This window comes from Mauremys mutica, chromosome 11 (genome assembly GCF_020497125.1).
Source record: "Mauremys mutica isolate MM-2020 ecotype Southern chromosome 11, ASM2049712v1, whole genome shotgun sequence".
Taxonomy (NCBI): Eukaryota; Metazoa; Chordata; order Testudines; family Geoemydidae; genus Mauremys; species Mauremys mutica.
Window position 1 is genome coordinate 59,037,149 of NC_059082.1, and position 20,068 is coordinate 59,057,216.

General features: G+C 40.7%; 1 protein-coding gene across 9 annotated transcripts in view; it reads left to right on the top strand.

Annotated features, from left to right (window-relative positions):
• RBFOX1 (RNA binding fox-1 homolog 1) overlaps positions 1-20,068 on the top strand; it is a 2,584,986-nt gene that overhangs the window by 1,898,490 nt on the left and 666,428 nt on the right. The window contains exon 1 of one of the 9 annotated variants that reach the window (XM_044979746.1): positions 15,102-15,157. The exons of 7 other annotated variants lie outside the window; for them this stretch is intronic. The gene's annotated coding sequence lies outside the window, so the exon portion shown is untranslated. Of the gene's footprint in view, positions 1-15,101; positions 15,158-20,068 lie in introns of those variants that run through there. One more of the 9 variants, XM_044979747.1, reaches the window with a different exon arrangement.

Here is a 20,068-nt window from a genome sequence, read left to right on the forward strand (position 1 = left end):
ATCAAAGTTCACTGGTAAAACTGCAAACGAGGGCACTGACTGCATTTTTTTTCTTTTTTCCAAGATTACCATTTGCTTTTAGGATCATACTTGAGCAGAACTCTGACCACACGCTCCTTCTGTCATGTAGAAAATGTGCCATGTTGGGTATGAGGAGAAAGACTGAATACCTTGGGGGAGTGGGGGGAAAGAAGGTGGCTCATCTAAGTAACTTAAATCTCACGTTTGAGAATAAATGAGGGTATGATTTTAAAAAACCCTCAAATATTATCCAAAGAATTGAAGGTGTATCTGAGAAGTGCTGGGACTGGGCATGACAGCCCAGCCTTTTTTGAATAATAAGGAAGCTCAAGTGAAGGTTGTAGTGGAAATGTGAGTTAAAAATGGAAAATTTCCATTGACTTCACTGGGAGCAATGAGGCCAATGCTAAATGCTTGTGAAAATCCCACTCACAATATATAACCCCATAATTAGCTCTGAGATGTTAAAAAGGGGGGGCGATTAAAAACTGTACCATACGTACTTATATGCCCCTCATTACTGTAGTATCTGAGCTAATCACAATCTTCAGTGTATTCAACCTCACCACACCTCTCCGAGTTGGGGAATTACTATTTATCACCATTTTACAGATGAGCTGAGGCATAGAGAGATTGTGATACAAGACGACACAGGAAATCTGTGCTGGGAACATTGGTGTCCAAGAGTCCCATATTAGCATGCTAATCACGGGACCATCCTTCTTCTTCAAGCAGTATAATAAAGGAAATAAACCGTAAACAAAAGAGTAAAATGTTCCTGCCACAGAGAGGAAAAGGGGAACCTCTCCCCATAAGAAATGTAACAGCACAAAAGAAGAGTATGTTAACCTGTCAAAGTTAGTACACAGCAGAGAGAAGATCTCAAATGAGAGGATAGCAGAACTAAGTAAATGATGCCATAAATTCAGTGTGCATGGAAATCACTGACTGGATGCACAGTATGCAGATTTATTTATTTTTGTAACAAAGCCTGCAGTGAACAAGTAGTGATATATTTGTCTGGAATATTTTAATTCCTTAAAATGCAGACGGGTGCCTTTCTTATTAAGCTATTTGAAGCACTGATTATAGTTCTATTGAAACCCAGTGCTGATGCAGGCGCACCTCTTATAAACATTTATGCTAAATATTATCAAATATTGAGAGCATTGTCTCTCATGTAGTACATCCCAGGCAAAAAGGATTAATAATTTGGATAATGGCAAAGAGAATACACTTGTAAAGTTTGGGGCAGTACCAACCTGGAAGGGGTTGCATGTTCTTTGGAGGACAACATTAGAATTCAGAATGATCTTGACAAACTGGAGAAATTATCAGAAATAAATAAGGTGAAATTCAAAAGGACAAATGCAAAGTTCTGCACTTCCAAAGGAATAATGAATGGCAGACGTACAAAATGGAAAATGACCTCCTCAAAAGGAGTAGTGCAAAAAGGGATCTGGGGGTCATGGTGGATCACAAACTAGATATGAGTCAACAATAAATACTGTTGCCAAAAAATGCAAGCATCACTCTGGGATCTATTAGTGGAGTGTTGAAACCAAGACATGAGAAGTAATTTTTCCACTCTCCTCAGCACTGATAAGGCCTCAACTGAAGTATTGTGTCCAGTTCTGGGCACCACACTTCGGGAATGATGGGGGCAAAATTGGAGAAAGTCCAAAGGAGAGCAACACATATGATTAAAGGTCTAGAAAATATGACACATGAGGAAAGATTGAAAAAAGTGTTTTTTTTTAGTCTGGAGAAGAGAAGACAGAGGGGAAACATGAGAATAGTTTTCAAGTACATACAAGGTTGTTATAAAGAGTAGGGTGATATCTTGTTCTCCTTATCCACCTTGGGACTGGACAAGAAGTAATTGGCTTAAATTGCAGCAAGGGCAGTTTAGGTTGGACATTAGGAAAAACTTCCTGTCAGGGTAGTTAAGCCCTGGAAGAAATTACCTAGGGAGGTTGTGGAATCTCCATCAATTGAGAATGTTAAGAATCTGTTAGACAAATGGTCTAGATAATACATATCCCTGCTTCAGGGCAGGGTTCTGAACTAGATGACCTTTTGAATCATTTCTCTTGTTCTGTGGTAGAGTGAGTTGGGAGAGCGGGAGGGATGGGGAACAAAACACTGTTTCCACTCCCTACATTGCCATTCTTGATCCATGGAACTCTACTTGTACTTATTACTAAAGGTCCCAAAGCAATTAAATGAACATAGTTATAATATATTAAACCAGCAAATGTAACTGAAATACAAATTAATTTCAGATCGGTTTGAATTGTTTAGAGGAACTAGATAGGGGAACCTTCTCTTTATCCTTTTGGGCTGAACAGTGGGTTTGAGCTACAACCTATAACAGAGGGTGGTCTGGAAACGCAGGGTCCCAGCAAGAACTGTCATATTTCAGGCAGCAACAATGCCTCTTGAAGCGTAAGGAAAGCACAGATGCTAGGATAGCCATAGAAAGGTGACAGTGTGCATTCCCATATGTTGGAAGCCTGACCCACACTACTTCTGTCAGAGCTCTCTGTGGATGTGGCTACCGTAGAGTCCTTCAGCTCCCTGAGTGTAAGAACTGTCCTTTGGCTCTGAACTCAAACAGCACCTTTATCCCTGCCACTTTGCTCATCTTTGCAGGCCTGGGCCCAATTTGGCCTTTTGTATCTGATTATCTTTTGAACACTTTGCCACCAACATCAGAGAAGACTACCTTCTAATATAATGCCACTATATGCAGATGGCACGATAATCTTCTGATGCAGAACAGATGCTAGAAGGAATACTAAACAGAATGAAAGAGTGTTAAAAGAGTCTGATTTAGACCACTGATAAAGACAATGACAGAAGTGTACCATCTGCCCTTTAATTAAGCACAGACCTTTATCATACACTAACATGTATCAGACTCTCATGTAGCAGTTGTCAACATATATCAAAATAAGGAAGATTTATAGGAAAGCAATTTATACATTGGACTAATAGACTTGGAAAGAAATAGGTGGCTTCTAAATACATGAAAAGTTCATGATCATTCTGCTGGAAAAGGAACCTCTGCAGCAAATATCAACAACGCCAAAGAATGGGGAGGAATTTATATTCCATACTATTGTAAAAGATGTCAAAAATGCCATAAAACAGAAAGGAGGGTGGAATGGGATGAGATATGATGTACTTGGAAATGAGCAAGTCTGAAGTGTTTGTGAAATAAAATTGCAGATTGAAATGGAGGAGGTACCTGGGAAAGATGAGCAGCCCAATCAATTTATTTATTAATCATTTGTCCCTCACTTTGATAAACAATGAAAATTTTCAAACACTCAAAATCAAAGTAGTATCTAATGATGCATGCCTGATATAGGCTAGTGTAATATAAAGTCCTAAATAGTATGTATGTGGTGACTTAAATTAAATCAAATGAACCCTGAAAAACCCAAATGGTGCCTCAAATGCCCTATGAAATTTGTTCCTTCCTTGCTCCTGCTAGAGCATAAGCATCAATGCAGATTTTCGAATGCAGTTGTTAACATAGTCTCTGTTACCCAAAAGGCTTTTCAAATAGATTTGGAGCTAGGCTTATTAAGCTTTTCAGAGAAGGTGATGTTAGCGGTGAGCTCTGTGAAATGGTAAGCCTGGCACTTGTGATAGCCAAAAGAAAGAAAGAATTGCCGTAAGAGAGGTGGGAAGTATGCTACCAACTACTCTCCTGGATGGAGTAAATGATCTGAAAAAAGGGCTAAACAGGGAGGTGGCAAAATTTCCAGATGGTACAAAACTACTCAGAATAATAAATCCCAAGCAGACTGCAAAGAGCTACAAAAGGATCTCAGAAAACTAGGTGACTGGGCAACAAAATGGCAGATGAAATTCAATGTTGATAAATGCAAAGTAATGCGCATTGGAAAAAATAATCCCAACTATACATATAAAATGATGGGGTCTGAATTAGCTGTTAACACTCATGAAAGAAATCTTGGAGTCAGAGCAGAGAGTTCTGTGAAAACATCCACTCAATGTGCAGTGGCAGTCAAAAAAGTGAACAGAATGTTGGGAATCATTAAGAAAGGGATAGATAAGACAGATAATATCATATTGCCTCTGTATAAATCCATGGTATGCCCAGATCTTGAATACAGATGATGTGGTTGCCCCATCTCAAAAAAGATATATTGGAATTTGAAAAGGTTAAAAAAAGGGCTACAAAAATGATGAGGGGTATGGAATGGCTTCCATCTGAGGAGAGGTTAATAAGACTGGGACTTTTCATCTTGGAAAAGAGATGACTGGGGTGGGGGATATGAGAGAGGTCTACAAAATCATGATGGGTGTGGAGAAAGTAAATAAGGAAGTGTTATTTACTCCTCATAATACACGAACTACGGGGTCACCAAATGAAATTAATAGGCAGCAGGTTTAAAACAAACAAAAGGAAGTATTTTTTCACACAACACACAGTCAACCTGTCGAACTCCTTGCCAGAGGATGTAGTGAAGGCCAATACTAAAACAGGGTATAGACCTCATCCTGCTTAGTACCATTGTGAACACACCATCAAAAATCATTTAATTTTTTTATTAAAGATAAAGAAAAAACAGTTAAAGAATTTGAAATGTGAAGATGGTGGAGCACTGAAAGAGAATAATGGGTGGATTAACCCATCTCCTCATTATTTTGCCACCTATTAAGCAGTTTCTGACACAACAATTTTGACTCATTGATTTTTGGTCTAACATTGTTCTTGTTTACTAGGCATAATCATAACACAGTCCAATCCTTGCCTTATATCAGTAGACCTTTTTGTTTCCACTAATTCAATCTGTCTGTCTTTTGCACCTTTTCCCATTCAACATTTGTTAGTGTATGTTATTGTGATATCTTATGAATTTATGCTCACTTTTTACCGTTAAACTCACAATTAGGATAAATTTGTAGGCCTGGTTATTACAGCAATGCTCAACAAATGATCAGTTAATAAAAACTGCTCACTGTAAGAGATTCAGGAATCCTTTTTACAGCCCGTCAGAGGGTAGCTGGCCCTCTGAAGGGTTCAGGGGCCCTGCCTACCTCTGACCATCTCCACTAGACGCAATGAGGCATTTGGTCGGGGAAATAGAAAAGGAGCTATGACCTGGGGGAAAGCTGAGTTCTGAACCCACAGCTCAGGGTCTAGGTTAGAAACCCCATCCTAGAGGCTGTTTATTGTTACAATGCTGATATTTTAACTATTCCTTGGTGATATAAATGATGCTCTGTTCTTTGCGGGGGAGGTTTCTGTCTCTCCCACCCCTTTTTGTGTATGTGTAGTTGGGAGTTGCTTCACCAGCCTACAAGTACCAAAAAGAATTTAATTACACATAATCTCACCAAAATATCATTAAACGTCTCAGAATCTGATAACTTTTCACAGCAAAATAGAAACTAGAAGAATAAACATTGGGAAACTTTACATTCCATCATCCTATGAGACAAATTAATAGGATTAGTATCAGCGACCCTAACTCTTAATAACCATGCCAGAAGAAATATGATGAGGTTCAACAAGGACAAGTGCAGAGTCCTGCACTTAGGACGGAAGAATCCCATGCACTGCTATAGACTAGGGACCGAATGGCTGGGCAGCAGTTCTGCAGAAAAGGACCTAGGGGGTTACGGTGGACGAAAAGCTGAATATGAGGCCTGGTCTACACTACGCGTTTAAACCGGTTTTAGGAGCGTTAAACCGATTTAACGCCACACCCGTCCACACTAAGAGGCCCTTTATATCGATATAAAGGGCTCTTTAAACCGGTTTCTGTACTCCTCCCTAACGAGAGGAGTAGCGCTAGTATCGGTATTACCATATCGGATTAGGGTTAGTGTGGCCGCAGATTGACGGTATTGGCCTCCGGGTGGTATCCCACAGTGCACCACTGACCGCTCTGGACAGCAATCTGAACTCGGATGCAGTGGCCAGGTAGACAGGAAAAGCCCCGCGAACTTTTGAATATTTCCTGTTTGCCCAGCGTGGAGCTCTGATCAGCACGTGTGGCGAGGCAGTTAAAAATCAAAATAAAGAAAGAGCTCCAGCATGGACCATGCAGATGTGATTGCTGTAAGGGCAGGCAAATCTGTTCTATCAGCGCTCCGTTACAGAAGACAAAATTCAAAATCATTTTTAAAAAATATCCAGACAGACACCATAGCAGGGACTCAGCTCACTGCTGCGTGACAAGCGTAACGGAAAGCCAAAGAATCAAATGGACGCTCATGGCCTGGAGGACTCAAGCTATCCCACAGTTCTTGCAGTCTCCGAAAAGTATTTGCATTCTTGGCTGAGCTCCAAATGCTTCTAGGGTCAAACACAGTGTCTGCGGTGGGTCAGGGCATAGCTCGGCAATTTACGCACCCCCCTACCCACCCCCAGAAGTGAAAGGGAAAACAATCCTCTCTTGACTCTTTTACATGTCACCCTATCTTTACTGAATGCTGCAGATAGACACGATGCTGCAGCACTCAACGCCAACATCCTTGCTCCCCCCCCCTGCCATGGGTGGCTGATGGTGCAATAAGACTGATACCCATCGTCATCATCAGCCTATTGGCACATGGGGCAGTGCAAAAGGACTGGTAACCATGCCGACTACCATCAGTTAGGTCGATCAAGGGTGCCTGCCCCTAATTTTTCCTGATAGATGGTACAATATGGCTGGTAACCGTCTACATCATAGCAACAGGGGGCTGAGCTCCATCAGCCCCCACCCTTCATGTGTAAAGAAAAGATTCAGTTGCCCCTGGGCTAGCAGTGGGATGCTGGGCTCCTCTCCTACACACTGCTTAATGTCCTGTCTGGACTATCATAGCAGCTGGAGGCTGCCTTCCACTCATTTCTCACTAACAAGTCACTGTGTCATCACACAAGTGGGGGGACAATGCTATGGTAGCCCAGGAAGGCTGGGGGAAGAACAGAATGAACAGGTGGGGTTCTTGCAGGAGCACCCCCTCTGAATAGCATACAGCTCATAATTTCTGCAGGATCTGACACAGAGCAGCTGTGCTCTCTGGTTATGATATACAGTGGTTCTCTAGTACACTTGCCCATATTCTAGGCAGGACTGATTCTATTTTTAGATACCAAAAAGGAGGGATTGACTCAGGGAGTCATTCCCAATTTTGGCTTTTGCGCCCCTGGCTAAGAGCAGCCAGGGGCACTTATGACAGCAACAGATGGTGCAGTGCAAAAGGACTGGTAGCCACGATCATCTTATTACCAATTTATGGTATAGTAGATGCTGCAATATGGCTGGTAACCATCTCTGCTGTCATGCAAAAGCAAAAGCATGCTGCTGTATAGCGCTGCTGAATCGCCTCTGTGAGCGGCATCTAGTACACATGCGGTGACAGTCACAAAAGGAAAAACAGGCTCCATGATTGCCATGCTATGGCATCTGCCAGGGCAATCCAGGGAAAAAAGGCACGAAATGCTTGTCTGCCGTTGCTTTCCCAGCGGAAGGAGTGACTGACGACATTTACCCAGAACCATCCGCGACAATGATTTTTGCCCCATTAGGCACTGGGATCTCAACCCAGAAATTCCAGGAGAACTATGGGATAGCTATGGAATAGCTACCCACAGTGCAATGCTCCAGAAATCGACGCTAGCCTCGGACCGTGGACGCACACCACCGATTTAATGGGGGGAGGGATAGCTCAGTGGTTTGAGCATTGGCCTGCTAAACCCAGGGTTGTGAGTTCAATCCTTGAGGGGGCCACTTAGGGATCTGGGGAAAAAATTGGTCCTGCTAGTGAAGGCAGGGGGCTGGACTTGATGACCTTTCAAGGTCCCTTCCAGTTCTAGGAGATTGGTATATCTCCAATTATTACCTTTTAGTGTGGCCGCGCACACTCGATTTTATACAATCTGTTTTGCTAAACTGGTTTATGTAAATTCGGAATAATCCCGTAGTGTAGACGTACCCTGAGTCAACAGTGTGCCTTTGTTGCCAAGAAGGCTAATGGCATTTTGGGTTGTATAAGTAGGGGCATTTCCAGCAGATCGAGGGATGTGATCATTCCCCTCTACTCAGCACTGGTGAGGCCTCATTTGGAGTACTGTGTCCAGTTTTGGGCCCCACACTACAAGAAGGATGTGGATAAATTGGAGAGAGTCCAGCGGAGGGCAACAAAAATGATTAGGGGGCTGGAGCACATGACTTATGAGGAGAGGCTGAGGGAACTGGGATTGTTTAGTCTGCAGAAGAGAAGAATGAGGGGGGATTTGATATCTGCTTTCAACTACCTGAAAGGGGGTTCCAAAGAGGATGGATCTAGACTGTTCTCAGTGGTAGAAGATGACAGAACAAGGAGTAATGGTCTCAAGTTGCAGAGGGGGAGGTTTAGGTTGGATATTAGGAAAAACTTTTTCACTAGTAGGGTGGTGAAGAACTGGAATGGGTTACCTAGGGAGGTGGTGGAATCTCCTTCCTTAGAGGTTTTTAAGGTCAGGCTTGACAAAGCCCTGGCTGGGATGATTTAGTTGGGTTTGGTCCTGCTTTGAGCAGGGGGTTGGACTAGATGACCTCCTGAGGTCCCAAGTTGGGTGAAAAGGGTGAGAGGAGCCAATCAGCAAAAATTAGGATGTTTGTTCACCAATGCGAGAAGCTTAGGTAACAAAATGGAGGAACTGGAGCTCCTGGTCCGAGAATTGAAACCGGATATCGTAGGAATAACCGAAACATGGTGGAACGGTAGCCATGACTGGAGTACAGGTATGGAAGGGTATGTGCTGTTTAGGAAAGACCGATGCAAAGGTAAAGGTGGGGGAGTAGCATTGTATATCAATAATGAGGTGAAATGTAACGAAATAACTAGCAATGCAATGGATAATACGGAGTCTGTTTGGGCAATGGTCACATTGGGGAAGAAAACTACTAGAGCCTCCCCTGGGATAGTGATTGGGGTGTGCTATAGACCGCCGGGATCTAGCCTGGATATGGATAGAGAGCTCTTTAATGTTTTTAAGGAGGTAAATACTAATAGGAACTGTTTGATCATGGGGGACTTTAACTTCCCGGATATAGACTGGGAAACAAATGCTAGTAATAATAATAGGGCTCAGCTTTTCCTAGACGTGATAGCTGATGAATTCCTTCATCAAGTAGTTGCTGAACCGACGAGGGGGGATGCCATTTTAGATCTGATCTTGGTAAGTAACGAGGACCTTGTGGAGGAAATAGTTGTAGGGGACAACCTTGGCTCGAGTGATCATGAGCTAATTCATTTTATAATAAATGGGAGGATAATCAAAATTGCATCTGAGACTAAGGTATACGATTTCAAAAGGGCTAACTTTACTAAATTAAGGCGACTAGTTAGGGAAGTGGATTGGACTAACATATTTAAGGATTTAAAGGCAGATGACGCCTGGGGTTACTTCAGGTTGAAGTTGCAGGAGTTGTCAGAGGCATGTATCCCGAGAAAGGGAAAACGGCTCGTAGGTAGCAGTTTTAGACCGAGCTGGATGAGCAAGCGTCTTAGAGGGGTGATTAAGAAAAAACAGAAAGCGTACAAGGAGTGGAAAATGGGAGGGATCAGCAAAGAAACCTACCTTATTGAGGTCAGAGGGTGTAGGAAAGCAGTGAGAAAGGCAAAGAGCCGGGTGGAGATGGACCTAGTGAAGGGGATTAAAACCAATAGCAAAAGGTTTTTTAGCCATATAAATAGGAAGAAAACCAAGAAGGAAGAAGTGGGACCGCTCAAAACTTTAAATGGAGTGCAGATTAGGGATAATCTTGGGATGGCACAATATCTGAACGAATATTTTGCCTCGGTCTTTAATGAGGCTAATGAAGGGCTAAGGAATAGTGGTATAGGGACTGATGGGAATGAAGATATGGGGGTAGACATTACGGTATCTGAGGTAGAAGCCAAACTTGAACAGCTAAACGGAAGTAAATCGGGGGGCCCGGATAATCTTCATCCTAGAATATTAAGGGAATTGGCGAGTGAAATTGCAAGCCCGTTAGCGATGATTTTTAATAAATCTCTAAACTCGGGGGTTGTACCGTTTGACTGGAGATTAGCTAATATAGTTCCTATATTCAAGAAGGGGAAAAAAAGTGACCCGGGTAACTACAGGCCTGTTAGTTTAACATCTGTAGTATGCAAAGTCATGGAAAAAATTTTAAAGGAGAGAGTGGTTACAGACCTTGAGGCCGATGGCAACTGGGACAAATTACAGCATGGTTTTACGAAAGGTAGATTGTACCAAACCAACCTGATCTCCTTCTTTGAGAAAGTAACAGATTTTTTAGACAAGGGAAATGCGGTGGATCTAATATATCTTGATTTCAGTAAGGCGTTTGATACGGTACCGCATGAGGAATTACTGGTTAAATTGGAAAAGATGGGGATCGAAATGAAAATCCAGAGGTGGATAAGGAGCTGGTTAAAGGGGAGACTGCAGAGGGTCGTATTGAAGGGTGAACTGTTGGGTTGGAGGGTGTTTACCAGTGGAGTTCCTCAAGGTTCGGTTTTGGGTCCGATTTTATTTAATCTATTTATCGCTGACCTCGGAACCAAAAGTAGGAGTGGGCTGATAAAGTTTGCGGATGACACCAAGTTGGGAGGTATTGCCAATTCGGAAAAGGATCGGGATATCCTCCAGGGAGATTTGGATGACCTTGTAAACTGGAGTATTAGTAACAGGATGAAATTCAATAGTGAGAAGTATAAGGTTATGCATTTAGGGATGACTAACAAGAACTTTAGTTATAAGCTGGGGACGCACCAGTTGGAAGTAACGGAGGAGGAGAAGGACCTAGGAGTCCTGGTTGATCGTAGGATGACTATGAGTAGGCAATGTGATGTGGCCGTTAAAAAAGCTAATGCGGTCTTGGGATGCATTAGGCGAGGTATTTCTAGTAGAGATAAGGAGGTGCTAGTCCCGTTATATAAGGCGTTGGTGAGACCTCATTTGGAGTATTGTGTGCAGTTTTGGTCTCCCATGTTTAAGAAGGATGAACTCAAACTGGAACGGGTACAAAGAAGGGCCACTAGAATGATCCGAGGAATGGAAAGCCTGTCGTATGAAAGGAGACTTGAGGAGCTCGGTTTGTTTTCCTTAACCAAAAGAAGGATAAGAGGAGATATGATTGCACTCTTTAAATATATCAGAGGGATAAATACCAGGGAAGGAGAGGAATTATTTCAGCTCAGTGCTAATGTGGACACGAGGACAAACGGATACAAATTGTCAGTCAGGAAATTTAGGCTTGAAATTAGACGAAGGTTTCTAACCATCAGAGGAGTGCAATTCTGGAAGAGCCTACCGAGGGAAACAGTGGGGGTGAAGGACCTCCATGACTTTAAGATTAAGCTGGATAAGTTTATGGAGGAGATGGTATGATAGGATAATGGGCTTAGTCAATAGGTCAATTAAGTGCCACACTGGTAATTAGTACAGTGGGTCAATGATAGGATATTGTTAGCCTTTTTCCAGAGGGCATAGCTGGAGAGTCTTGCCCGCATGCTCGGGGTTCAGCTGACCGCCATATTTGGGGTTGGGAAGGAATTTTCCTCCAGGGTAGATTGGCAGTGGCCCTGGAGGTTTTTCGCCTTCCTCCGAAGCATGGGGCAGGGGTCGCTTGCTTAAGGAGTGGGTGGATCGGCTTATGTGGCCTGCATCTTGCAGGAGGTCAGACTAGATGATCATAATGGTCCCTTCTGATCTTGAATTCTATGATTCTATGATTCTATGATTCCAACCCTGAGATTCTATGATTCTATACTTTGGTGTGTCAGATAGCTCCCATACAAGGACATAAGAAATTAAAGTGTTTGTTAACTTTTGTAAATTGGCTTGTTATGTTTAGGAGCCAGTTTAGGGTTTAATTTGCATGTTTTAATTTTATTTGTAGGACATATTATGGAAATGATGTAAAAATGATATAAATCTGTAACATAAAACTATATTTTAAAAAGAAATTGTGCAACTTTCTAATTTAGTTAATATCTAAATTTAAACTTAGGTGTGTTGACCAATCTCACTACATAACTGATCCTATTTTAGGATATGCAGTAGGACCTCACCTATTTGTGATTTAGTTACACTATAAAATTATACAGAAATGGATTTCTAGTTTTGCTGTTCTCTGAAGGAGGCGTCAACCAAGGATATATTCAGTGGTGGTGTGCTCTCTGTGAAATAATGTCAAATCACCCTGTGGTCTTTGCTGGTGACCTGAGACAGGGGTACTACCATTCCTACTCCAGACTGTTTCTTCTGCAGGTACCACTTGAGGTGGCGTGTCACTACTCTTGCATGGACGTCCTGAGATGTAGTGAAGAGAGAGAGACTTGATGGATTCAAGTAGCAAAGATGAGGTCTTTAGAAAGTTGGATACTCTGCTCTATTCTTCAGCAGGAAGTCTTAGGAAGGTTGATGCATTGAGCCCACCTTTGAGTAGCAGAAAGGAGGTGGTTAAAAAAACAACAGGGTAGTGGACTCTTGTCCCTCCCTTACTTAAATCTATTTGATCCCTCTTCCCTCACCATGTCTGACACACCTCTAATGGCAGTTTGGAGTATTGCAAAAAAGTATAAGGAGTCTGGTGGCACCTTAAAGACTAACAGATTTATTTGGGCATAAACTTTTGTGGGTAAAAAACCCACTTCTTCAGATGCAACATAAGTATAAGGCTGTCCCTGAAGTTAAACTGCTCAGCTTTTCCCCCAAGTCATCTGTAAAGACTCACAGGTGAAACACCTCCAGCCCAAATTTTTGTTCATAATGGAAAAAAAACTTGCTGCTGCTGCTTCCAAGAAAGGAGATAATCCAACATAAATAAACTAACAAAACACCTTGATTCCACCTTCTTCTTATGCTGGCAAGTTTTATTAAAGACTGACTAGTAGCTGAGTATTAGCACTCATGCTCCCAGATAGCCAGCAACATCGAATGTTCAAGATCCATATGTTATTCATTTAAACTTGTAATTTGGAAAACTTCTCAAATATGAGACAACATGTCAGATGCAGATCAGCCACAAAGCTACTTTTATTGTGTTCCTGCTAAGAAGAAGATTCAAGATGGCTACTTGCCATTGTCTAAGTTTCAAGGTCAATAGTAAAAGTGGTTTAACCTGCCTCTGAAATAAACTTTGAATAACAAGCCCCAACATTAACCACTACATAACAAACCGAGAGATTAGGATATATATGTAGTGGGTGAAAGAGAAATGTATGTGCACGTGAGAGTGTGTGTAAAAATATAAATCTCTTGTTATGCAGCAGCTTATAATGTAGTTTCAAGACCCCAGTCTCATCTAGCTGGGAAGGTATGGAGAGTGGTCACAACCCCAGTGGATTTGGTTTTTACATTCTGAGAATATCAATTCCCCAAGTAGAGTATCAGTGGGTTATTTCACTATTTGAGATGAAATTGTACTTCTGCCTTCTGGGCTTTAAGAGTTTATACTTGAATGAAAAGTTTTGAAGCAGTTAATGGTTTGAGTTTAGATATTTCAAATAGAAACAGTTTTCTAAACCAGGAGTAGTCATTTGATTTATTCGCTGTATTCTGCTTCACTAGCAACCAACATAATATACCGGTAATCTATAAAAAGAAGTACATAGACAAAAGTATTGAAATAAAACAGCTTGTTAGTTGAACAGTGTATTTTATGCTTCACTGCAGCATACAAAGGGTATTTTAAGTATGTAGTAGGCTACCTTAACAGGTGTATAAAAATGCCATACATTGTCTCCGGTTGCTTTCTAATTCAAGATCAAGATATTGTACTGTGCCAGTGAGTTTTTAGGCCAATATTAAATAATGAATTTTAACAAGGGAGGCCATAAAATGAATTGGCAGATTTTGTGAGGGATTGGACTGTAAATTTGAAATGAGAGTCCCTTCATCACAGCATCAGTTCTTCCCACCAACTGTTCAAATGCCTCAGGTGCCAGAAAGGATTAGAAAACCCTGTGAGAAAGGTTGGCAGTTCTGCTGATGATAGTGAAAAAGCAGCTCTGTTTTTTCTGCTTTTAAGTGAACACCATGAGCACAGTATGAGACTTTACATTTTACAATCTTAGTCTGGGTCATGAGAAGATTCTATTACAATGCATCAGTTACCTTTGTGTTTATAATCAGAGCTAATGCAATAAAGTAATATCCTGCAGGTGTCTGCCTGGGTGCCATCTGATTGGTTTTAACCCTGTTTTCAAGCCTTTCCTTTTGTTATACCTGGAGGTACAAAATATAACTTGGTAGTGCACAATGACAGTCAATATTTAAAGAGGCAGTTTAAATTAAAATAAGAAGAAAAAGGAAAATCCCTTAACCATGTTAGAAATAACAATGCTGGGCATAAAAAGTGATTTTTTTTAAATTTAATTTTCTTTCCAGCATATAGACTATGTATTTTTTGCACTTCACTTAGCTTGAATGGTTATCTGTGCACCGTACACTACATTTTGTGATCTTTTCATATACTAGTCCAATCCTACACTAAAACAAGACATTAAAAATCCTTCTTTTTATCAATCATAAAATGATTTATTTTTCTAAAAAGTTGTATAAAACAGTTGCTGACAAAATCTAAATGCTGAGCCATAGGTACTTGGCAGTGGCCCTTTAAACCATATACACCTAGATTGAAATCCTTGCCCTGTTGAAGTCAATAGCAAAACTCCCATCAACTTCAGTGGGGTCAGGATTTCACCCCTAAAGTTTAAGTGTTGAGTTTTACTGTCTGAAAGAACTGACATAAAACCAGTATTTATGGGGGGGGGGGGGGGAAACCAGTGCCAGCTGCAGGGAGACTTGCTCAGCATTATTATGTTCCCAGTGACTTCTAACTAGAAATGTTTCTACTGTGGTGTGATAAGGTATCCACCTGGCAGAAGCCCTGAGCAAGGTTAATGTGAGCCAGAAGAAGCCAATTAATTTAAGATGCTGCACCTGGAGGATTGATAGGGATTGATAGGGCCTAGTGGCAGATGAAGCCCAGCTGGAGGAGGAGCTGGGCTGGAATTATAAAGCCACCAGTGAGAGCAGGAAGTGGCATTAGGGAGCAGTTCTGCAGTTACTTCCTAGAGGGAAAGTGAATTGATCAAAGACAAGTAAGAGATCCAGGGGAGAGTAAGTGCTGGAACCCAGGGTAGTAGGCAGGCCTTGGTTTCCCTGCCAGCCATTGGTAAAGTGTCACAGGACCAGGAGTTGAAACAGAAGATTGCCTGAGATGGCATATGAAAGGAGAGGACTATGTAGTGACCTGGCTGGGTGGCTGAGTCATGAAGAGGGAATACCCCAAGGCACAGAGAGAGAGGGGGGGGGGTCACAGTGTGAGCAACTGACAGAAAGGAGTGCTAAACAGGGCAAGATCTAATTCCTAGGCCCAGCCACAAGGAGATGTAGCTGTGGTGAGTGGAGCACTTTTATGTGGATTATATCTTAGGTAGTATTTAACTTGTTGGCCCAATGCATATACAAATATCCATGTCTTGCCAAAATGGATGAGCTCTAGAAATGCTAGAAGATTCTGGCTCCTTATTGAGAAGAAAAGATTGGCCACAGAAGACCTCAGGCAATCAAAAGTGAGGAGCTGGAGCACCCATGTGGATGTGATCCCTGTGGCATGTACTCCACTACAGCAATTTTGCTGTAAATTTAAATACCTTATCCATGGCTGAGAATCAAGATGTTTTCCTATGAGGGAGATGCCATAGAACAAATGAACTTGATAGCTTATTCTCTGGGATAAAGATAAGCAAAGCTTATATTGGAGTGTTATGAGGATCTTCCAGGCCCTTATTATTGGGATTTTTTGGTGCTGAAAACAGTTTTCTTTATCCTCTTTTACTGCTCTCTTACTCAGGCCTGATTCACAGCTTACATGATGCAGGTAATATTGGAGAACCAGGCCCCCAGCTGATGTGTTGTTTCCGTAGATCCTAGGAGAGTCATTTATAAATAGCTTTCGTGGCTGAGTTCTGGAATGTACCTGACATCTATGGAGGATCACAATGATACAATATAGCCATGGCTCCTTCAAGTTTCACGACAGCTGTCTTTTAATATGTTTAGTTGGGCAATCCATCTTCTCAGTGTAGTAGGTGCACACCATAGAGTATACTCATGGAAGTTCCCTTGATGCACTCTCAAGTGCATAACTAACACAGTCATGTTTGTATGCAACATGTGATGGCTTTGATCTTTCGTTACATTTATCTTTACAAGTGTGATACTATTTGGTAGCTCAGGACCAGCATCATAACAACAGCTACTTCATGTGAGTGAAGTTAAGTGTCATAACTCACTGAAACCAGGATGTATTACACATAGTGCATGTCTCTACTTTTTTGTTTTTCATATTTTGTTTACTCATGACTTGCAGTTTAAAACACACTTGAAGTAGCAGTTGTCACGTCAATGCTTTTACCCTTGTACCTCAAGGAAATGAGGAGTGAGGGTAAGATCTTTAGGCTAGTGGCTGCGAGATTCTTCTTGTTGAGTTAAATATTTCATTTGATTTGTATGTCTCTCCTGTTGCATTGGAGCAGTGGCACTAATGTACAGCATTGATTGGGAAAGAGTCCAGCTAGGAGGAATTTTTTTAAAAGTTAAAATTCTTGTATGTGGAAAAGGGTTATTGTATCATTAAGCTATTTTAAGCCTGGTCTATACACATTTTTTGTACCAGTATGACTATATCAGGTAGGGGCATGATTCTGCACCAAAATAGTTATATTATTACAGCCCCTAGTGTGGACAGAGTTATACCAGTAAAGATACCTTATACCCATCTCACTTATTCCCATTCCCCAATTAGAATGTTTTAGATCAGTATAAGCACATTCATGCTAAGGGATAATACTACCAGTGTAGTCAAGCAGTACCACTTCTAAATGCAGATGCATCTGAAACTTGGCAAAAGCAACACAAATGCAGGTAATTGGAAAAATATTTATAACTGTAAAAGGATGAAATTGATTCTTTGGCTAGCCCTCTGCAGAAAAATTCATGTAGAGATAGATTAATCTATCTAGGGAGGAGCCCAAACTATGAATTTTGGATCAAAAGCTGAGCTTAATCTATACTTCAAGGTGTTTGCATTTGGATCTGTTGACTTTGGCCTATCACTAAATTAATAGAAAATTCTTATTTTTGTTTTTCTGAAGCATCTACTCAACAAGCTCCTCTTGGAGCACCACTAGAATTTCAGTCATGAGTGAATCAAGATTGTTCAGTGGACAAAGCAGGAACTGCAGGGTTAAAATGAATTTGTGTGTTTACTGGATAAATGAATAAAATATCCCAATTTGAGTATCATGCAAAGCAATCCACTTTTAATTCATTCACCTCTTTAGAAAATGTCTTGTTCATTATGACAAATACCATAAAGGGAAGGCAAGTACTGATCAAGGAAGGGTCATATTACAATGGTTGACATGTCAGATAAACTTGAACTACAAGATGCCATAATAGTCAAGAGAAAACATCTATCATTTACAAAGTGCTTCAGTCAGTAATACTAAAAATGAAATGTGAGATTAATAGACCTTCCTGAACATTAAGTGGGGATCTTGCCTTCATTTGAACTGCTGCTTTTTCTGAAGGAAAAAAACAATTTCATTACAAGCATAATAGATGAGCACATACGCCGGTTGCATCGTGGGTTCAGTGATGTTTATATTTTCTTGTCATAGGGATTAGTGTGTTAGAAACTGTAATTTGAAGGAAAATTCATCAATTGAGAAGCAAGCTTCTTGATTGGCACAAATATTCACATTCAGCTTCAGATTGTGGGAGAGTAGACCCCAGTCATCTATTTGGCAGCGAGGGGGTGGTTAGCTAGCCTGCTCCCAGAGCTTTCTGCTTCCTCCCTGCCAAGCCACATGAAGCAATCTTTTGGGGAACCTGAGCCCAACATATAATTAAGGGCCTGATGCAAAGCCCACTGAAGTCAGCAGAAAGACTCTTCCTGACTGTTTTGGTGTTTCGATCGGGTCCCAATCTCTAACATAAATCTCCTTACTTAAATCTAAAACTATTCTTTGATTATCTTTTATTTTATTCGGGCAAAAAAGTATTGAATGTGCACGAGTGGCAATACTATAACTGATTATTGTTATCTTGTGGGTTTGACTACCACAGAGCAAATGTGTAATATGTTCAGTTTATTCAACATACTAAAACCCATATCTGAACGCACTACAGATTTTTAACTTATAACACTCAGTGATACTGAATGGTTAGTCTAGAGTGTAACACTGGAAAATAACCTCAATTTTGGCAAAAAAAGAGAAGTGTATGTATATACCTGTGGCTATATCCGTGGGGGGTTGGGGGGTGTTCTGTGTGTGTATGTGTGAACGTTTACTAATTCAGACATTTAAAATGTCTGATACTTGAAAGTACAGGTTAAGAGCCCATAGAAGACAATTTAATAGGGAAAGAGAGATCTTGTTTAATTTAGTAGAAACACTAGTTTGGCAATACCCATTTGCCTTTTGAGATTGCCTGTAAAAAGTTAATGTCCCATTAGCTTGCCGCTACTGTAATGACATCTGTCCAAAAATTGTGGTACCTTGAATGGATTTTTTTCTTTAATTAAAATGTGTTTAAATTTCCCTGCATTCACTAAGATGAGGTATGTGCACTACGTGTCAGTTACTTGGGCCAAAAATTTACAACTTGAGTGCTCAAAATTACATTTGGATTTAGATGTCTGGGCACCTAAATAAATGCCTTGGGTTTCAGAACTGCTGACCATCAACAACTCTGACTTCAGTGCTGTGATTCCCACAGTTCAAGCCTATCAAATATAGCTGTAGCCTGCCTTGTTACACTTGGCACTACGACAGGATGAATTTAATCCATTTAGCTGTGGGCTTACGTATACTGTACCATGTGCCTCAGTTTGGAAAAGTATGTTGAAAAAGGATCACATTTTGCTTGATTAGACTTGGAATGTATAGACTTTATTCTAAAACTCTATCCCCCTATATAGGTCTAATGCTTGTGGTATAATATCTCCTTTATTTAGGCTATCTTGCATAGGTATGCCAAAAATCTGCGGAGGTATAATTTAGGTATTAGTGTAAACTGCCTATTACATCATCCTATGAGAGATGACATTACTCCATGTTGTGGGGAAATGTTGTAACTTTTATTATGTTGTCATTTTGTTTCTGTAATTACTGTGCATAACACTGATTATATTTAAAACTTAGCAAATAAAGTTTAGCTTGCCTACAGTATATGGATCACAAGTTAAGCCAAAGTTCTTTTCAGTAAAGAAATAATAATGATTAAGAGCTACTTTTTGTACCTTTCTATTGATTGTGTGGCCTCATCTTGTGATTGATTAAAATCAATAGCTTTGAAACCGACAAAACAATATATTATGGAAAGGATAAGAGTCAGCATGACAACAAAATGATACAAATGATCTTGACTATAACACTTAAAGCTTTTAGAGTACAACCTCTTTCCTCTTCACAAGGAAAGTAGTACTGTGAGCAATTTAATCAGTATCCACTATTCAACTGTGAGGGTCAAAAACCCTATAATGTAGCTGGTGTTGCTAAACTGAAACCATTTCTAGCTTCTAACAAGCCATTATGTCATTTTAAGGTTTAAAAAAATAAATAAAAAGAGAAACATGTCATAAAACACAAGTTAATGCACTCTGTTCTAAGGAAAAAAGGAGTTTTATTAGGCACCCCTTCAGCTGAAAAACAGTCCTCCCATTTTTCACTATGATATTGCATGTGTGTGTACACACACACACACCAAAAAACCTCAGTTAAAAGGCCATTCTTAAGGTTGCCAAGTCAAGCCCTTAAATGTTGGGCAATTCCAAAATTTAAATTCCCTGTGCAATGTTATTCAGCCTCCTTGTGCGTATGATATCACATTATGATACAGTCTTTAATTATAGGGTGGTGATTTTATATGTATTGTCATAACAACTTAGGAGACCTAGTCATGGATATAAACCTAGTGAAGAAGCACAGAACAAAAAGACAGTCCCTGCCCCAAAGACCT